The 18990-nt window shown below is 41.0% G+C and overlaps 1 protein-coding gene across 3 annotated transcripts in view; it reads left to right on the top strand.

Annotated features, from left to right (window-relative positions):
* hivep3a (HIVEP zinc finger 3a) overlaps positions 1–18990 on the top strand; it is a 34964-nt gene continuing 15974 nt past the window's right edge. For 2 of the 3 annotated variants that reach the window (XM_068333415.1, XM_068333413.1), the window contains exon 1: positions 1–58. The gene's annotated coding sequence lies outside the window, so the exon portion shown is untranslated. Of the gene's footprint in view, positions 59–15353; positions 15463–18990 lie in introns of those variants that run through there. The other variant, XM_068333414.1, reaches the window with a different exon arrangement.

The following is an 18990-nucleotide window of genomic DNA, read 5'->3' as shown; positions in this document are numbered from 1 at the left end:
GACGCAGCTGGTGGAGCCGTGGCCGCACCGCAGAGAAGTGAAGTTGAGCATCCTGCAGGTAATGTAAGCCCATACGTGGTGTCAGTGGCTGCCTATAATTTGTCACCTTATTTTGTGGTATTTTTTTCACATTACGTGGCTGGACGGCTATTTTTTTTTCTGGCTGTTTTTCTTGTCGCTTTTTGATCGGAAGGTAAAGGTAGCTATCGTGAAGATGGATAACGAACCAAAGCAAAGACACAGTGGTGTCCGGTTTCTAGTATGTTTTTTGCGAATATTTTAGAAGGGTGTTCATCTACTTGTGGTGGTCCCGGACAAGCCCATTCCTCAAACTGGCTTCATTCATTGTCTGTATAAGGAGGAGAAGGAGGAGGTGAGCTGCGGCAAGTCAGCAAGGAGTGGACGTACCGAGACAGGATGTTTGGAGACTAGATTTTCAAAATAATAGCTTTGAATGTGCGTTATTTGCTAAAACATGCGCGGAATATCATTTAGCTTGTGTGGTTGATGATATAAATTTGAAACAATGGTGGTTAAGAAATAATGTAGTTATTATTGGCACAATAGCTTACGTAGAACTGATTGGTGTCTCGGTGTAATATTATTTTGAAAACGCGTTGTATGTGTTCCGGTTAGCTTGACGCCTCAAGTTGTAGCAGAACTGCATGGTTCGATCTGAGGCACGAGGGGAGCTGGAGTTGTCTGCCTCGATATTTTGATAATCGATATGGCTCCAGTTGTTGCTTAAAAAATCAGGTGTGACTCACATCATAGCCTCCCGTGCGCTACCTGGTTACATCAGTTAAAAATCACCAAATAAATGTATCGCACAGGTCTGTATATATTGTCTTGTTGATTTCATTCTGCAGCCGTGTGCTGGACTACATCACCGCTATTGCGCCCAGACCAACTTCCATTCAAAAATATATTTTAATAATTTGTCTGGAAGTGCGCATGCTCGATTACAGCATACTATGTCATATTTTTTGTTTGTTTTTTGCAAATGCTTTGTCTTCTATTTTCCATTTTATCGCACATTTATCACTGTACACTTCTATTTCAGTAGAACACATTTCCTGTCATAAATGTATATAAACACATCACAAAATAGTATAATGTTCTTAATCATTCCATGCATACTGCTTGGAAGTATCGACACCAAAATGTGTGATTCATCCTGGTTTTCATACATGCAACAGAAAACGAAACCTTTTCTGTTTACCTGCAGCTCGAGTATTTCTGCATAACCTGCTTGCAAAGAATGCAACATGACATCATGCGTGAGAAACAGTAGGCGGATTTTTTTTTTTTTTTTTTTGTGAGCGCGGGATCAAATCTCCGATAATATTACATAATCACAACCGAGCTTAAATTGTTGGGTTGATTTGGATGTAAGTGTGGTGGTCAAGTGGATAAGCCGTAACGTCCCATGTCACAGAGGATTTCTTGAACCCCCAGGATTTTTTCAATTTCTGTCTAATTTGAAAACAAGCAGGCATGAGAATATCCCCACGAAGTAGGAAAGAAAGATGCACAGATCAACACTGCACCTCCCCAAAGAAGTCCCCATTGCAATGATTCCTGCTGGACTGGAGGGCATCCGAGGACAGCAATATAGCTCTGCTGCAGAAGCACTGGATTATCTGCAACACTTATTTTCTTCTATGTTAATACCACGGTTTATCATCAGATTAAGGAGGAGCTAATTCTCCGAAGTCCATGGCAGTCTGTCATTTAGGGTATGGAATATTTTATTTTCAAAAGTCTTTCTGCTGTGCTGCTGGTTTGGATGGATGAATGGATGCTAGTTTTTTTGAGGGAAAGAAAATTTGTTGGGAATATTGCTACAAATAATCATCATTATTTTAGGAATCTATAGATTAAAAAAATAAAATTAATTAACGTGATGATGCCTTCATTTCTGCTTGTTTTTTTTTTATGGGCAACAATCTAAAACCCAGGTAATGACATAAATCAGAAAGGACGAGCAAAATACAGAACCACGTAGCAGTCCGTTTGATATTGCTTTTCATCACTAGTATGGTAAATATTATTGATTCTGCTAAAGGAATTGTCCTACTGTATTTGTATTTCAAGAAATATTTTCTTTCACAACATACCAAGTTAGCATGCAGGGATGACAAAAATCAACGAAAGTGTAATTTGTTGATTTTATGAAATACTTTGTGATGTGAAGAAAAAGTCATATGTTAAATGTATCACTGTACATTATGTTATATATACATAATCACCTGATAGTGATTATTTCAGCCAACTTTTCATTGAGCATCTAATGCCAGAAACACCGTAGATCACTTGAAGGAACAACACCACAAAGATCTAAACTGGATAGACTTTTTATTCAACCAACATTGATCCCTTCAAAAGAGCTCATCATAGTCAACATTGTGAGACATCATTCAACAACAAGCAAACAAACAAACATAGATCATCACATGTGTTACACCAACTCTCTTTAGAGATGGTTAAAAAAAAGCATTCATGGATTCACCCATCATACCGACAGCTCACGTCACCCCCACTGCTATTAACTAATAGCCTCTCTCTAAAGCTTTAACATGAATTTAAATATAAATATCACATCACTTATAGATGTCCTTCTTTTTTCAAGTTTTTACATTGTTAGACCTTAATTTGGTGGAATAACACAAAGAAAGGAAGACAAATTGTTGATGGCAGTCATCTGAATGATAATCCCAACAACTGTAGCAACCCTACATAAGTATCCACAAGTCTGTCCTGATAACACAAAACACATGTTTTTGTGATGTGAAAAGGATTGTACAGTCTCTTAACTTCAGCTGTAACCTGAGGTGGGTGTGTCCTGCTGTCTCACTGCATTGTGGGATTTTGGCTTTCTCTTGTCTAGCAGTACCCGTGTCACTGAGTGCCAGTGGTTGAGTCCGTGCTTGTTTATTATAATGTTTGTTCCCTCAGAGTTGTCCTTCAACTCTACAGGGATGCACAATCACATAATTCATGAGTGCATGTTCCAGCACTCAGTTTTGATGCTGCTTTCCTGCATCAATCACTCATCTGGGTTATGACCAGGCAGAAGCTCCTACCGTTAGATGATGTTGCATTGCCGATCAGGCAAACATTGACCTCATGTATCTTGTCATAACACATGCTCTGTATGTCATAAATCATGAAGATCAGCTCACTATAAGGGGTGCTACTCCTAAGCCAGTGAACACCACTACAGAACAATAATCTTATAACATGTGGAGTGATTTAAAATACAACACAAGCCAGAAATATTCTGGTTCAAGACAGTTTTCTCCCACCAAAGAGGTATTATGTCTATAATTGCTATCTGATAAAGCTCAGGGTGGACAGACCTAGTGACAACAAGCTTATTCATTTACCTGGTTGCTAAGGTGACAAGTAATGCATCTTGCTCCATTTAGTACAAGATTGGTTGATTTGATAACAAGCATTTGAATGTCAGCATCTACCAGAAGTTTTAGAGCGTATTCCAGTGATGGTACACCAACCAAGGGTTTTCTTCCTTTAATTTTGCATGGAAGATGTTTGGGTTTCTGTTCTGTTCATCCATGTTGATGATCACAACTACACTTTTCCCTTCACAATAAAACGCCTGCAGAATAGCAGACATAAGATGATTAACAGTCGTAAAGTGAACTAGATACAGGTTGAATACTTTGTCATTTCCTTTGAATAAATGAGTCAACATTGCCTGCTGTGATGCATTTGGCTTTCATCCAGAGCAACTTACATAGCTGTCAGAGGGTCTTCCAATCTGTTGAACATTAGTAAATCCATCACCATTATGCTCAATAAGGTAGTTATTGATACGTCAGAGTTTTCTCTGACAGTAGATACATGTCATGGGATCATAATGGCCTTATTGTAGTACCTCTGGATCCAAATAGCTTACATCATCTTTGAATGTTTGTATGATGTGGGTAACATTGTGGTGGAGTCCCGTGATGCTTTGTGGCTTTATGAAATTATAGGAATTTTTTCTATATCCCCTGTCAAAGGTCTCTGTGGAGCCAAGGGCAGCATTGATGGGAGAGGACAGCATTGATATTCATGTAGTTCCTTCTCATGAAGTCACCAGTGGTGCTTCATCCTTCAAATGTCAGTCATTACAGTGTCATTGGTAGCAGGTGAAACACGGGGACACTCGCTGTCATCCATATAACTCTTCCTGGAAAGAAAATGTCCAGCAGACATACAGTTTGTACTTGTAAGGGAGTGCAAATACTTTTGCAATATTGGATATTGATCATATCCAATATTTTCTCAATTATATACTGTATTTACATAATAAATAAAGATCCCATGACAAATCGGAAAGGGAAAAATGTGACCCTGCCCGGAGGAAGCCCGGGGCCCACGTGTGGAGCCAGGCCTGGACGGAGGGCCCTTCAGCGAGCGCCTGGTGGCCGGGTTTGCCATGGGGCCCGGCTGGGCTCAGCCCGAAAAGGCAACGTGGATTCTTCCCACCCCTGTGGACCCACCACCCGCAGGGCAGACCGATGGGGTTGGGTGTGCTGCCATATGGGTGGCAGTGACAACAGGGGGTCATTTGTGCATATGTACCAAATATCAGTTCAGAGTATTCGGCCTTCTTGGGGTCCCTAAATGGGGTCCTTGAAGGGATCCCTGCAGGGGACTCCATTGTTCTCCTGGGGGACTTCAATGCACACGTCGGCAATGATGGAGACACTTGGAGGGGTGTGATTGGTAGGAATGGCCTCCCTGATCTGAACCCGAGCGGTATTATGTTGTTGGACTTCTGTGCTAGTCACGGATTGTTCATAACTAACACCATGTTCGAACACAAGGATGCTCACAAGTGTACCTGGTACCAGAGCACCCTGGGTCGGAGGTCAATGATTGATCTTGTGATCGTATCATCTGACGTTCGACCGTGTGTTTTGGACACTCGGGTGAAGAGAGGGGCAGAGCTGTCAACTGATCACCACCTGGTGGTGAGTTGGGTCTGTTGGTGGAGGAAACCTTTGGATAGACCTGGTAAGCCCAAACGAGTAGTGCGGGTGAACTGGGAAAGTCTGGAGGAGGACTCAGTCCGTGAGACCTTCAATTCACACCTCTGAAGGAGCTTCTCGTGTGTCCCTGTGGAAGCTGGGGGCATTGAACCTGAATGGTCGATGTTCAAAGCTTCCATTGCTGAAGCTTTGAACATCGACCGTTTATCACCAATTCTGTTTGTGATTTTCATGGACAGGATATCGAGGCGTAGTCGTGGTGAGGAGGGGTTACAGTTTGGTGGCCTGAGGATTGCATCGCTGCTTTTTGCAGATGATGTGGTCCTGTTTGCGTCATCAGCCTGTGACCTGCAGCGCTCACTGGTCCGGTTTGCAGCCGAGTGTGAAGGGGCGGGGATGAGGATTAGCACCTCCAATTCTGAGGCCATGGTCCTCAGCAGGAAACCGGTGGACTGCCTTCTCCGAGTGGGGAATGAGGTCCTTCCACAAGTGAAGGAGTTTAAGTATCTTGGGGTCCTGTTCACGAGTGAGGAAACAATGGAGCGTGAGATTGGACGGAGAATTGGGGCAGCAGGAGCGGTATTGCAGTTGCTTTACCGCACTGTTGTCACAAAGAGGGAGCTAAACTGAGAGGCAAAGCTCTCCATCTACCATTCAATCTTTGTTCCTATCCTCATTTATGGTCATGAGCGATGGGTCATGACCGAAAGAACGAGATCGCGGATACAAGCGGCTGAAATGGGCTTTCTCAGACGGATAGCTGGTGTCTCTCTTAGAGATAAGGTGAGAAACACTGCTGTTCGCGAAGGGCTCAGAGTGGAAGGGCTTCGCGTGGAAAGGAGTCAGTTGAGGTGGTTTGGGCATCTGGTGCGGGTGCCTCCGGGACGCCTCCCTAGGGAGGTGTTTCTGGCACGTCCAGCTGGGAGGAGACCTTGGGGCAGACCCAGGACCAGGTGGAGGGATTATATCTCAACACTGGCCTGGGAACGCCTTGGGATCCCCCAGTCAGAGCTGGTGGATGTGGCCGGGGAAAGGGAAGTTTGGGGCTCCCTGTTGAAGCTGCTGCCCCCGCGACCCAACTACGGATAAGCGGTGGAAGATGGATGGATGGATGGATGAATGGATGGATTTACATAATAAATACGGAATATATTTCTGTATGTAAATTTGCTCCCAATGTGTTTGTTAGTATTCGGATCTGCATCTTTGTCGTATCCTGGTTTGGGTCGCAGGGTCAGCGGTCTTAGCAGACAGTCCTCCCTGAACAACTTCCATCAGGATTCCAAGGCAGAGGGAGCATTATGATCTGTTTAAAAAGATTACATTGCCTCAGCACTTTTTGCCTAATTGGGAAAATTAGGCTGACATTGGCTCATTGTATAGGCCGGTCAACATATTATTTACACAGAAAAAGATGGGCAATATTTCTTAAGAACTATGCCAGCCTGAACTCTGATCCTTCAGATAACCGAGGGTTAATGCCTAATGAAGTGACCGTAATCACAAATTAATGGACTCCACTTGAGAGCATTCTGGGCTCTGTGTCAGACATTAATTCATAATTATGAACATGTTGATTATCATTATCCCACCACACCATTGATCACGTACCAAAGAGAGGAAGTAAGACCATTAATTATTGGCATCGTGAACGTGGTGAGAAGAGGGGTATAAGAAAAAAAACGTAGTTTGTCTGTCATGATTCTTTTGTTTTTCATTTGAAAAATCGATGGTTTTCATACATTTTATTAACACATACAGTAAATAACAGGATCAACTTAAATAACTTTTTGCTATCAGTTTTTCGTCAATGAAATCCAACTATGGTGTGAGAGCCTGGGGACTTTATTACCTCTATTCAGAAGGTTATGTGATCGATTCAGTTTCTTGGTCTATTTGTTGACAGGATTACATAAAAACTTATTGATGAATATGCATGAAATTTTATTGAAAGACATACAACAGTATATCGAAGAAATGACTACACTTTGGCGACAATCAGGATCTAGGAATATAGCAACCGTGGACATTTGTGATTTTATATTTTGATGGTGACTTCACAAACATTTCTGTTCAAGCCAGTGGTCCAAAAACTAATGGATTTAGTCAGTGCACTGCCATACAAGATGTTCACATTTGAATCGGAAACTATGAATTTCATCTGGCAATCTGAATTAATAAGATTGTAAATCAGTAAATAAATTAGTCACGGGTTATTTTTTCCGGAGGGACCATATAATTACTGAAGCTCAGCAGTTTCATGTTCAAATTCATCTGACTCATCTTGGTCTTTTGAAGCCAGGCTATGACATCACAACATCCATTCTTACCATCCTCTACACTGGAAAAAAGGAAAAAGGATATGACACTCGTCTTTCCTACAGTAGTTTGTGCTGAATTTGCATTACTCTAACTGGAACAAATATCTGCCCAAAGTAATACATCATTAAATTCCTTATTCTTTCCTTTAAACATGGGGAAAAAAAACATTTCCTAGCAGTAAGCGAATACAGCAGTGATAAATCACAGATGTGCAAAAGCTCATGTTTATGATTTAAGATCAGTCACATCACCGCCACTCACATACGATTAAGGACATGTAGTTCATACAAACGAACATATATGTGGGTGATAACATTTTACTATTCATGCAGCAGGGGACCCTAGGGTAGCCCCCAATCATCAATCTGTAGGATTTGCCCCAGCCAAACAGATGCAAACTCACATGTCAAAACCACCATAACTGAGAGGATCCCTTCTGTTGGCTGCTGGACCAAGACAGCAGAAGGGGAAACTGACTCTTCTCCTTGGTAACAGGAGGACACACATGCTTGTGTTTTTCTTTGATTGTTTGCACCCTTGTCTTCTCCTTCTAAGAGGAAGGCATGTTTGTAAAAAGGCTCACACGGGTGTTTGGTGAACACCGTATGCTCGGGTGTTAACTCGTGTTTACATGCATTTGTGTGCAGTGCATTGGAATGAAAGCATGTGCTCTCACTGCAAGTTGTTAAGCTCTTGGCTGAGGTGCCACCCTTGCTAGAAGAGGCTGGATGCTGTCAGTGAACCTGGAGGTGAGCGTATGGACGCAGCTCAGGTTGCTCTGTGAGGTGGAAGGGCTTCTGATTCCTAAGACCCCTGTTGAGAGAGCAGGCTGTCAGGCAGAAGGTCTGTCAGCTGCACTACCCATTCACAAATAATGGACAAACACACATACACACATGCAAGCACGCACGCACATGCACACACGCACGGAGTCAATGTCACACAGTGTTAAGAATTGTTTATCTTTTAATGCTATTTGTGTGTCATTAGTCCAAAGTGAGTATGTTGTCATTAGACAGACTGTATATATTTAATATTTAAGTAACAATTGCTTTTGTTGGTAATGTTATAGGTGTTCAGTAACTCTTTCACCCCCACCAGGGAGTCAACATTTTTACCTGTGGCTATTGATTCGTCTTCAAGATTACCCAAAAAGATCTCCTTGAAAGCATTAGTCTGAAAATGAGAGTGGATCACATGAAGCTGAGGTGGGACTCTGGAAAAAGTGTCATGTCCAGGAATTTTTCCACATTAATTTAGTTTGAAGGAAATTGGTAACTATGTATGTGTGAATCTAGATGAAATGCTAAATACACCAGATTTAAGTATGCTTTCATATGGGGTCGTCTTTTCCCAGTGGCTTTGTGGTACCAACTGGGCCAGAATCATGCAATTGTAATAAATGTGTAGCTGAGTTAATGAGGACTCTGATGGATTTCAGTGTTTTTTATAACTCAAAGGGGCCTGTTGGGTCTTGACTGTCTCTCATGAGTGCATGTTGTTCATTCGGTGGTTTGTTGCTGGACAAAAGTTGCTGGACAGATGGGTTATGGAACAGAGCCCATTCAGTTTTGGTGAACATCCCAATAATGGGATGGATCCAGGATTTTTTTCTACCCATCTTAATATTTTCCTCATTTATTTAAAACCACTGAGCCTATTTCCATTGTTGTTCATTAGAAAAATCTAAATGTGCAAAACTGATATTTCACATTTTTACCAGATCCTGCACATACCTGGGATCCCCTTGATTGTACAGATGTTTTGCTCCCAGATGTAAGACTGGTTAAAATGTTAGAGTCAGAGTGTCCTCTTTTTTTCAGTTGCATGTTGTTATTGATCACTGTTGTGTTTTAGCTGGTAGGACTATCTGGTACTCCACTTTGGGTTTTTGTGTTATGTAATGGCAGTTAAATAGGTTTCCTGATTTTATCTATAGGACTATTGTCTCTGAGGTTCCTGTGATGGATTGCAGTGCAGGTTGTAGACTGGTCTCAGACCAAGCAACTGCTGAGTCAGTTGGCACGTACAGGTAGACCTCAGAATCACCGTCAGTACGTCCCAATCATTACATCATCCCATCGTGAGTAAAATGTCACAATATTTACCACTGCTACAGTAACATTAGCTACTCCCTGTCTGCCTGTGTGGAAAATATACAGTAAGTTCTTGGACAAGCCGATGATTTGGCAAGCCGCCCATCCCTGTCTGTTGATCAACAGTTGTTGAAATAAGAGAACATATGGGCTGTTCTCAGCCTGCATTACATCACCTAGAGATCTATGCAAGTTGTTTTAGCATTTACAGCCCAGCTCAAGAAAGAAAAGCTCATCGTATTTGAATCGCTTTAATCAGAGTTTCATTTCCCTCTTAAATTTGGCACACTGCCATGTGAAATGTGTCTTAATGAAGTGCAAGTATAAAAACAAAAGGTCAGTGACTACTTTTTCGGCTTGAAATAAAAGCACCGTGTACTGTTCTTAACCCACTGCACAGCACAGCCAGATGCATTAGCCTCAACAGTGTTAGTATTGATCCATCTGAGTTATATCACTTCATGCAGCGTGACCGCCCGCTGCTCGCATTCAGGCTCCTGGGAAGACTTAGCATGTGGTTGTTATCAGCAATTCACTGGTTTCCATTAGCATCATGATCTGGATTTCCTCCCTGTCTCTGGCATCGATGCCCTGTACATTCTCATCGCTCTGATGTTTGTAGTGATTTGGTTTGAAACATCCTTACCTCAGCCACATGAGTTTCTCTCCTTATATGGACCAATCTATTGTTGTAACAGGTTTATTTTAGTTCAACAACTGATTTATCATTTTATATGGAAGCTTGCTATTTAGATTAAGTTTAGAAGGATCTGTAATTTTACAGAAATCAAACTTAGAATCCTTATACCAATTTGTGGCTGTATCAGTATGTAAAACACAACTGACAGTCACACAATTTTATACAATTGTCAAATAAAAAAAATATTTTTCTAGCAATACATTTTTATGCTTTCTACAGAAGGGAATGGAAAAGAAATCTGAACCCAAGAATTATTCACACTGTCAGCTCACACTCCGAAGACAGCCGGAAGGGTAAAACATTAAAGTATGTATTCAGTTTACTACACAGGGCGGCATGGTGGCGCAGTGGGTAGCGCTGTTGCCACACAACAAGGCGGTTCCGGGTTCACGTCCCGCTCTGTGCGGAGTTTGTATGTTCTCCCCGTGTCTGCTTTGGTGCTCTCCATGTTCCCCGGCTTCCTCCCATCTTCAAAAGCGTACGCTTCAGGTTAATTGGTCGATTCCAAATTGACCGTAGGCATGCGTGTGTGTGTGTGTGTTTGTCTGTCTCTCTGTGTGGCTCAGCGGTGCACTGGCGTTGGGCCCGGAGTTTCCCCCTTCTTACGCCCGTAGCCAGCTGGGATAGGCTCCAGCTCCCCATGACCTGTGTCAGCAGATGACGCGGTGATGGAAAATTAATGAATGAATAAGTTAACTATACATATACTGTAAATACAAACATCACATTTGAAAACTTTTTTACTTTTTACTTGAAAATGCATTCATAGTAGAAGTTGTTGGTGAATTCTGATGGAGCGAGTGACTGTTCATTGTTTGGATGATAAGAAAAGATTCAGAAAGCGAAGAAGCTTAAAAAAAAGCTTGACTGTCATTGCTATAAAGTCTGGAGCTACTGAGTGTAAGAGATACTTAAAGAGAGCATCGGTTTGGTATTTCCTGCTCCAGAACTGACGTCATTGCTTTTGAATGAATCTCAAGTCGGAGTGAAAACTTCAACAATGAATTAGTTTAGTTGAGAAAATTTGTTCAAGTAGGTTCAAGTCACCAGGCAGTCTTATGCTCTTTCTTGCTTAGCGCTCTGTCTCAAAGAAATGCTTGTTCAAACCTCAAAATCTTTATTCACACACTCTCAAGGTGATGCTGGTTTCAGGTGCAGCAGTTAGCAGTACACTTTTGTCTTGGTGATGACTTTATGCAAGCAGTGTCACAGTTTCAGCTAGCAGCCTTTTCAAACTCCACACTCACACCCTGAAACAGCAAACATTCACAGACTCGGATAAGTTGATAAATATAGCAAGTAGCTGGTCATTTTTCTATATTAAGAATTTACTCTATTTTCAACATGTTTCTTCTTTGCTTGCACAATGTCTTTCATTCTATGGTTCATGCTATCCCCTTCATTCTCGCTGATTTACTTTACTGGTGTTTTGAGTATAAACTGTGTTGATTTGTCTAAGTGAATAAGTTGTCAGTGAGCCTCTGTCTATAATGTAAATTCAGCTCTTTCTTCATTCATTAATTGATAACCCCAGGTTTAGCTCTAGGGATGAGTGGCATTTAAAGACAAGAACTGTGTAATAATGGCTATGTCACCGTGATAATTTTAAACCACATCTATTTTAAAGACCAGTCTCATTTCTTCTGCTGTTTTTGTATTGTTTTGGTTTTATCATTTAAAGCAATGACATGTCGACTTTTATCAGCAAATGCTGACCAAGAGCTGCAGAAACAACAGCCGGTCTCTGACAAAGCCTCAGGCGGCCTGTAAGCAGGGTTTTTCCTGCCTCAAAATAGGCTTTGGTGCTGGACCACCCAGACAGATCAGTATGTGGAGCATTATTGATTGAAACCACTCAGAGGTTGCTTTGGTGGTCCGCGTTACACATCTGCCAATGCACATCTGCTTCCTGTACATTTTGACAAGGATAATGCCTTGTATTTATTCATAATTCTAATACATCATGAGTCACTTGGTTGACAGTTAAATGTGTATAATCAAAGGAGAGAATTCTTCATCTTCGGTAAAACACAGTTTTTTAATGAGAGTTGGATGAAACTATGAGGAAAAGATTAGTACCCTTGTTGGTCATTAACACTAGAATGATCTAATAGATGCAAAGTTCAAAGATGTCTAAAATAACTCTGATGTCTTTTTAAACAACAATCAAGAGTTAAGATATACCAATTATTTAGTATTTGATTTTTAACATGTGGCGGCAAAACATCTGTGCATAATTGATGATGCCATAAAATAATAATAAATAAATCAAATTGTGTAATTAAGACTTCTTTTGTGATCCAGTATCTGTAATTTTTTGGTGGAGAAAAAAGTTCAATAAAATGTGTCAACCTCTCACGTCACACCCATTTTCATTTGATAGTTGCTTTATGTTTCTAAAGTGGAATGCACTAGCCTCACCAGAACAGGTGAATAGAAGACCAGGAGCCTCTTGAAGTATATACAGTGGTTTCTTTGGTCCATAAATGTACATTTGTATACACACGGAATTAGTTTGTTATTGGAACATTTGGGAGTAGGGGCTGAACCAACTCCACCCACCACAACTAAGCCCTACACATCTGTCAACATGGTTTGTTGGTGGGAAGACCAGAAGGGCAACTTTTCTTCTTTATTGTTTGTTCAGACATTTTTTTAGCTCAGTTGAATATTTTGTGCCATGGTAACGTTATTTTTTGTTGTTGTTTTTTTGTGCGCATAATTCAGGGATTTCCCTTCTTTATCATAGTGGCCATGTATGATTAGTAGAACAAATGATAAGCTTGCATGTGTTTAGTGCTTCTTCATCTATTCAGAGGCATAAGTAATCTTCTGGACTGGAGATTTTCTGCTGAAGGTTGTCTGGTCTGGTCTGGTCTGGTCTGGTCTGGTCTCGTCCTTTGTCTGTTGAAATGTAGGTGAGATGACAAAAAAACCAAAATGGAAACTCAAGGCTTTATTGTGAATCAGTTCAGAGGAAAATATGGTGCTCGACCTGTTCTTAGTGCAAGCATCCATAAAAGGTGATTTTTACAACCGTAAATACTTCTGTTATGTGGCAATTTCACACTTTTTCACACAAAGGTTAGTGACCCTGGCAGATAAAAAGACCATTACATTACCATTATCATACAGAAATTTGAAAATAATGAAGAGTTGTGAAGAGTTATTGCACGTGTAAAGAATAGGTGTATAGCAGTCCAAGAAGATGGACAAACACCATTCTGCAAAGAAAATGGAGGCAAACCAAATTCAGGCCTCCCCATCTGCACTTTTAAAAATAACTTGTCTCTGTTGTACTCAGCCACCATTAAATGTTAATGTATTGTATAGCTTGAGGTACAAAGCAAGTTATGATTGTTGGGTTTTGTGAACGGAGGGCAGTTATGCTTTTGTTTGCATCCCTCTACTATAGCCTATATTCCCAACAAGCAGCAATATTTCTGTGAGGGTGTCTGTGAAGATTCTGTTATTCAGGTCACGGTATCTCTGCGTTGAATAACGTCAGCTGGACTTTTAGGAAGAGCTTGACGGTTGACTCTTTGATGAGAGGCAAACATCTGCAAGCTTTTCTTAAAAATCTAATTGGCTTTATTCAACACAAAGCCCTTCTGTTGAGGACATGTGTTTAGTAGTTTTTCATCAGATGAGCCACAGCTACATGAAAGCGAGCCTCCCTTGTGGATGAGCTCAGCAGTGGCAACTCTGTCAGTTCCAGAAGGTCACGTGTGGAGGAAGACCAAACTACTCAGCCAGTGTTAGTTTTCATGTGGTGCTAAAATAATAGATCAAGAAAGAACATGTGTTTAAAGGACAATTTTGGAGTGACCAATTCACTTAAGATGCATGTTTTTGGAGGTGGGAGGAAGCTGGAAAACCCAGAGAGAACCCACGCAGACACGGGGAGAACATGCAAACTACACAGAAAGGAATCAAACCCAGAACCTTCTTGCTATGAGGTGACAGTGCCACCCACTGCGTCACCATGCTGCATTCATTTTTTTATTATAAATATATACACGGTATGTGTGTCTGTGTAATACATGTTTATGCTAATACGTTTTACATGTAAATATGCTGTTTAAGTAGCAGGAAAAATAGCTTAAATTTTTAAAAAAAAAAGATTTATTATTTTTGTAATTTCTTTGTAATTATTTGAAAATTGACAAATATATCAAGATTACCAGAATAAAAAGTATTCTCAGTTCCAGGTCTTGATCTGCTTCAGTATGTAATCAACTCTTCTAAAATGATTGGCCTGTCTCTTCACCCGTTTTTGAGATTTCCAGTATGCAAAAACACAAACATCTGCAATCAAGAAGTATTGATCAGTGGTGATGCCGGTTGTCTCACCAGTTACCTAGGTACTGCTGATACCTGTAAAATGAGTCTCCAAAGAACCTTTTTAAAGGTTATGGTCTAAATATTTTTAAGCATACATTTCAGCATCAGCTGAACATAATGTACCATTTTCAAATTTACTTCTGAATCATAAAGACCCCCTGTTTCTGCTTGATGGACACCCTTGGCTTTTTACTATTCCCCACTTAGCTCCCCATTTTTTACACCCAGCCAGATGAGCAGCTGACTGCCTGCCTTCATCCCAGCGGCTGGTATTCCCTCAGTGCTCCACATGTCAAGCTCTGTTGAAAAAAATATTTTGGCAGAGGGGTGGGACACCCGTGGTATAAAAGAGCAGGGAGTGATGTCAGAGCTGCCTGGACTCGTTTCAGCCAGCCCCGGTGTGTGGACATTCTCCAGAGCAGTTCTTAAAAATTGGAACCCTGTGTTGCTTTTTTTTTTCCCATGCAGGTCTTTACATGTTTTCAAAAATTTTCCAGGGTTTTCTCTGCTGGAAAATGAGACCTGAATGTGGAAACTTGTAAAAATATGAAGTAACCCTTTCCACACCCTCTCGCAGTCAAATTAAAACACAGACCACTCACCCTGGCTTTATGCTTCTCCCCGTTTTTCCAGCTGTGCAGCCTGAGACCACTGCCAAAAGAAGCACAAGCTTACATCAACTTCCAAATAAGGAGCTACTGCTTCACTTTTTACCTGAAAGACAGACAGTAAGGGGGGTGTATGAAAAAGGTGGAGACAGATGGGGAGAGAGTGTCCCCACCTCCTCATTCATAGACGTAATATACTCAGCTACCTGTTTGTTAGCCCAGTGCACGTAGAGCACAGAGTCGATTACCCCTCTCTCTTCACCGTCACTCTCATTCATCCTTTCTCTCTCCCTCTCTCTCTCTCTCCTTTCCGTCACCTCTCTCTAGCTCTCCCTGCTTTTCCCATCTCCAGTCATTCACAATCGGAGGACAGCACTACCTGCTACCAGGTAAAAAAAAACAAAACAAAAAAGAAGAAGCCATTGATCATATCATGTTGTTTTTGTCATCTGCAGTGATTCTGATGTGTGCGAGGTGATTTATGTTACGCGATGTGAGAACTGGACCTCCATTCAGGTCTTTGTTGTTGCAAAAGGCTGCTATATCAATGAGCCAGTGAGAGGTGGGGAAAACAAGAAGCATTTGTGGATATTTGAAATGAGCTCAGGATTTTTGCTGGTGTGTTTTGTAAGCGGATGCATTTAGCGCAGGTTTTGCAATGAGGATGTTTGTGCTGGTGCATGTGTTTGAATGAGGGGTGCACATAGTGAATGGTGAGTGAGTGGGTAGTGAATGTATTAAAGCTCACTGAGAAGACTTGGAGTGAATGAGCTCCCTGTGTTGTGCTTCCAACCTCCTATGCTTGGTATGTGCTCCTGTGGACTGGGAAGCACTCCTGAGGTGTGTGCACGCACGCACACACACACACACACACACACACACACACACACACACACACACACACACACACACACACACACACACACAGACACACACACACACACACACACACACACACACACACACACACACACACACACACACACACACACACACAAGAATGGTTACATACAGTATGATCTGACTCCCAGAGGTCTCTTCTCTATCCCTGGAGAGCGCCTCTATTAGGTTGCTGATGAAATTGTTCGCTGTGACTTGACAGCAGAGCAAATGCTGACATTGTTGTGGAAAAACAACACATGAGGGCATTTTTGGCTTTCAGTTCAGATGAGTCTGCAAGATGATGATGGTGATGCTTTTTTCCCCACAACATCTGGATGTTGACGGAAAAATGTAACCAAGATGGTTACGCTTTCTTTCTGTGGGTTTGTCAGGAGGAATTACTGAATTGGTTTCCGTCAAACTCAGTGGGAGGATATGTCTTGGATCAGATGGATAGCCACTCAATTTTGTGTAATTCCAGGATTTCTGTTTTACTTAGTTCAACATTGCAGTGTTGGGCATGTTTCAACATTTTCTTGAATTTCTCAGGGGAAGAAATGGCACTCCCGCCAAAGCCCAAACAGTCCCTTTTAATTCAATTAAGCCTTATCCGAAATTGAATTCTACTGTATCAATTACAATTTACAGGGACTCTGTGGAAACTAGGCTGTCTTTCACCCCCGAACCCTGCCCCAACATTTTTATATCTGTTTGATCCATATCTTCATTATCTATACATGCACTACAATGCAAATGCTCATAAATACCTCTTCGAAAGTTTTTACATGGGAAGATCCATACATTAGTCCCTATGAGATGAAAGAAAACACACTGCATATTAAAGACAGTAAAAATCTAAAATAATCCTTGATCCAGCCCTTTCTCCAGACCTGCACCAAACTTTATTGAGATTTATCTTGGCATAAGATCCATCTGTCCACTAAGTCTAATGGAAAATCATTTCAGTAGATTTTGTGCAATCCTGCTGACAAATGGACAAACAACCTGGCACGTCACTTCCTTGGCAGTGGTAATAATGAAAACGGGACTATAAGTTTGATATGCATGAAGCTTGACTGAATTAAAGGAGGCATGCACTCGAATGAATGCTATTGCTGTGGCAGTAGTAACATTTTACATGAATGAGTAGTTTTTAATTTTGTATGCACCAAAAATAACCTTTTAGGCCAAGATCACGTGAGAGTTGTTACACTTTTAAAATTGTCAATATGGTTAAATCACTATCATAATGTGGTGTATTTTTTGATAGAGACGGGCCCAGGCTTCCGTATTATTACCACACACAGCAGAGTAGGCATTCTTTATCTCATTTCCTCCTGAAAGAATGGAGGAGTATCATAGTAGTATGGAGTCAAGACTCCCAAATCATTGATTTTCTTTTGAGATGTGTACCGATCTCTCAAAAAACCGTAGCTTCTAGGAGGGAGGCACCTTTGCCTGCCTCCCTCTCTCTCCCTCCCTCTGTAGTCAGTGAGGATGCTGGAAGATAAATTTAGCCCTCCAGCTCTCCTTCCATCTGCTACCACATGGTTTAGGGCCGTTACCATAGGAACCACCGCTGGGTGCCCATTAGTGTGAGAAGAGGAAATTGACAAGATTTTTAAAAAGCCATTTATACAATATTCTCTTTCTGTGTGTAATGTGAATGGATGCAGCATTTCACAAATTTGTATAAGAGGTTTTTTTTTTTACTCATGGAAATACTTTCCAATACCTGCAGATTTTGAGCACCCAGAGTACAAGTATGCACACTGTAACCAGTCTGTAACAGTCATGCAATTACTTAAGATTTGTATCATTGTATGCTATGTAATCTGTTGCTGATGTGCATTACATATAGAATATTATATACTTACATTGCGGATATCCCTGCTTGCTTTTGGCTGCCCATCAGAAGTTGAAAACAGTTCATACCACTGCCCCATACATTTTTTTAAAAATCAGTTGTGAATCACGATAAGGAAGCAAAAACATCAGCACAAGTTCAGCACAATGACTAAATGCAGGACTAAACTCTGTTTTCCCCTCTTGAAGTCAGACACCTCATATGTTGCACTAAAGGGCTTCTTTTCTTTTTACTGTTAACAATGTATGTATTATGCAGCCTGACCCACTGGATTAATTTGCTGGGACACAAAAAGAATGGTTAAAAGTTCTTCAGGTAAACACATATTTTGAAGTAGCAGTTAAAAGTGTTTACCACTTAAGATATGCAAAATATAATATATATAATATTTTCACATAAGATGTTCAAAATTTGAACTGTTGTTATGTTAATCAGCTAATTCTATCTTGCCAAAGCCTATGTTACTGTCAATACAATGTAGCATCACACCACTCTTCTGAAGCAGAAAGGAAGCTAGCTTCTCTGCTCTACATCGTGAGTCAGGATTCATTATCCCAATGTTTCCAACCTGTGCTGACTCAGGTTATTAATATGATTTTGTGCACCTCCTCCTGATCCCACAACAGGCCTGATTCAAATTCTTTAACAGGAGTGTTGGAGTGGTATTACTCCAGGGCAGCGGTTATTTGGTCGTTCAAATCAGGGGAGTTTGTTTATCCATTTGTAATGGATAATTTCTCCACAAAGACATCAATATCCAATACTGTATTTACTAAATAGTTTGTATTTTGGCGTAGGAACAGCTGTCTAATTTTAACAGACAGAAGAAAGACGTGTGTTTTACATCAAAGTCTAGGACCAGTTCTCCTAGAGAGAATCACCAAGGCTTAGAGCCAAGACCAGGTTGGAAACATGATTTGCGAGGAGAGAAGGGTAGAAGAAAAAGAAACTGCCAGTGAGATTCATTTGCACCACGAGAGCTACAATTGAATAGTCTTTTGTTCAGGCAGAAATAAGTTTGTCACATGCAAGTGAATATGAGCAGATGCATTTGATGATTTTTAAATTGTCTCTCAGTTTTAACACTCCAAGTGCTCCATCGGAAATATATTTCATTCCAGTCATTTTCACCAATGTGTGGAGTATGAGTCTGAGCTCTGAGACCTTA

Source organism: Antennarius striatus, chromosome 14 (genome assembly GCF_040054535.1).
Source record: "Antennarius striatus isolate MH-2024 chromosome 14, ASM4005453v1, whole genome shotgun sequence".
Lineage (NCBI taxonomy): Eukaryota > Metazoa > Chordata > Actinopteri > Lophiiformes > Antennariidae > Antennarius > Antennarius striatus.
The sequence above is the reverse complement of the archived record's forward strand: the minus strand, read 5'-3'. Positions and strand labels throughout refer to the sequence as shown.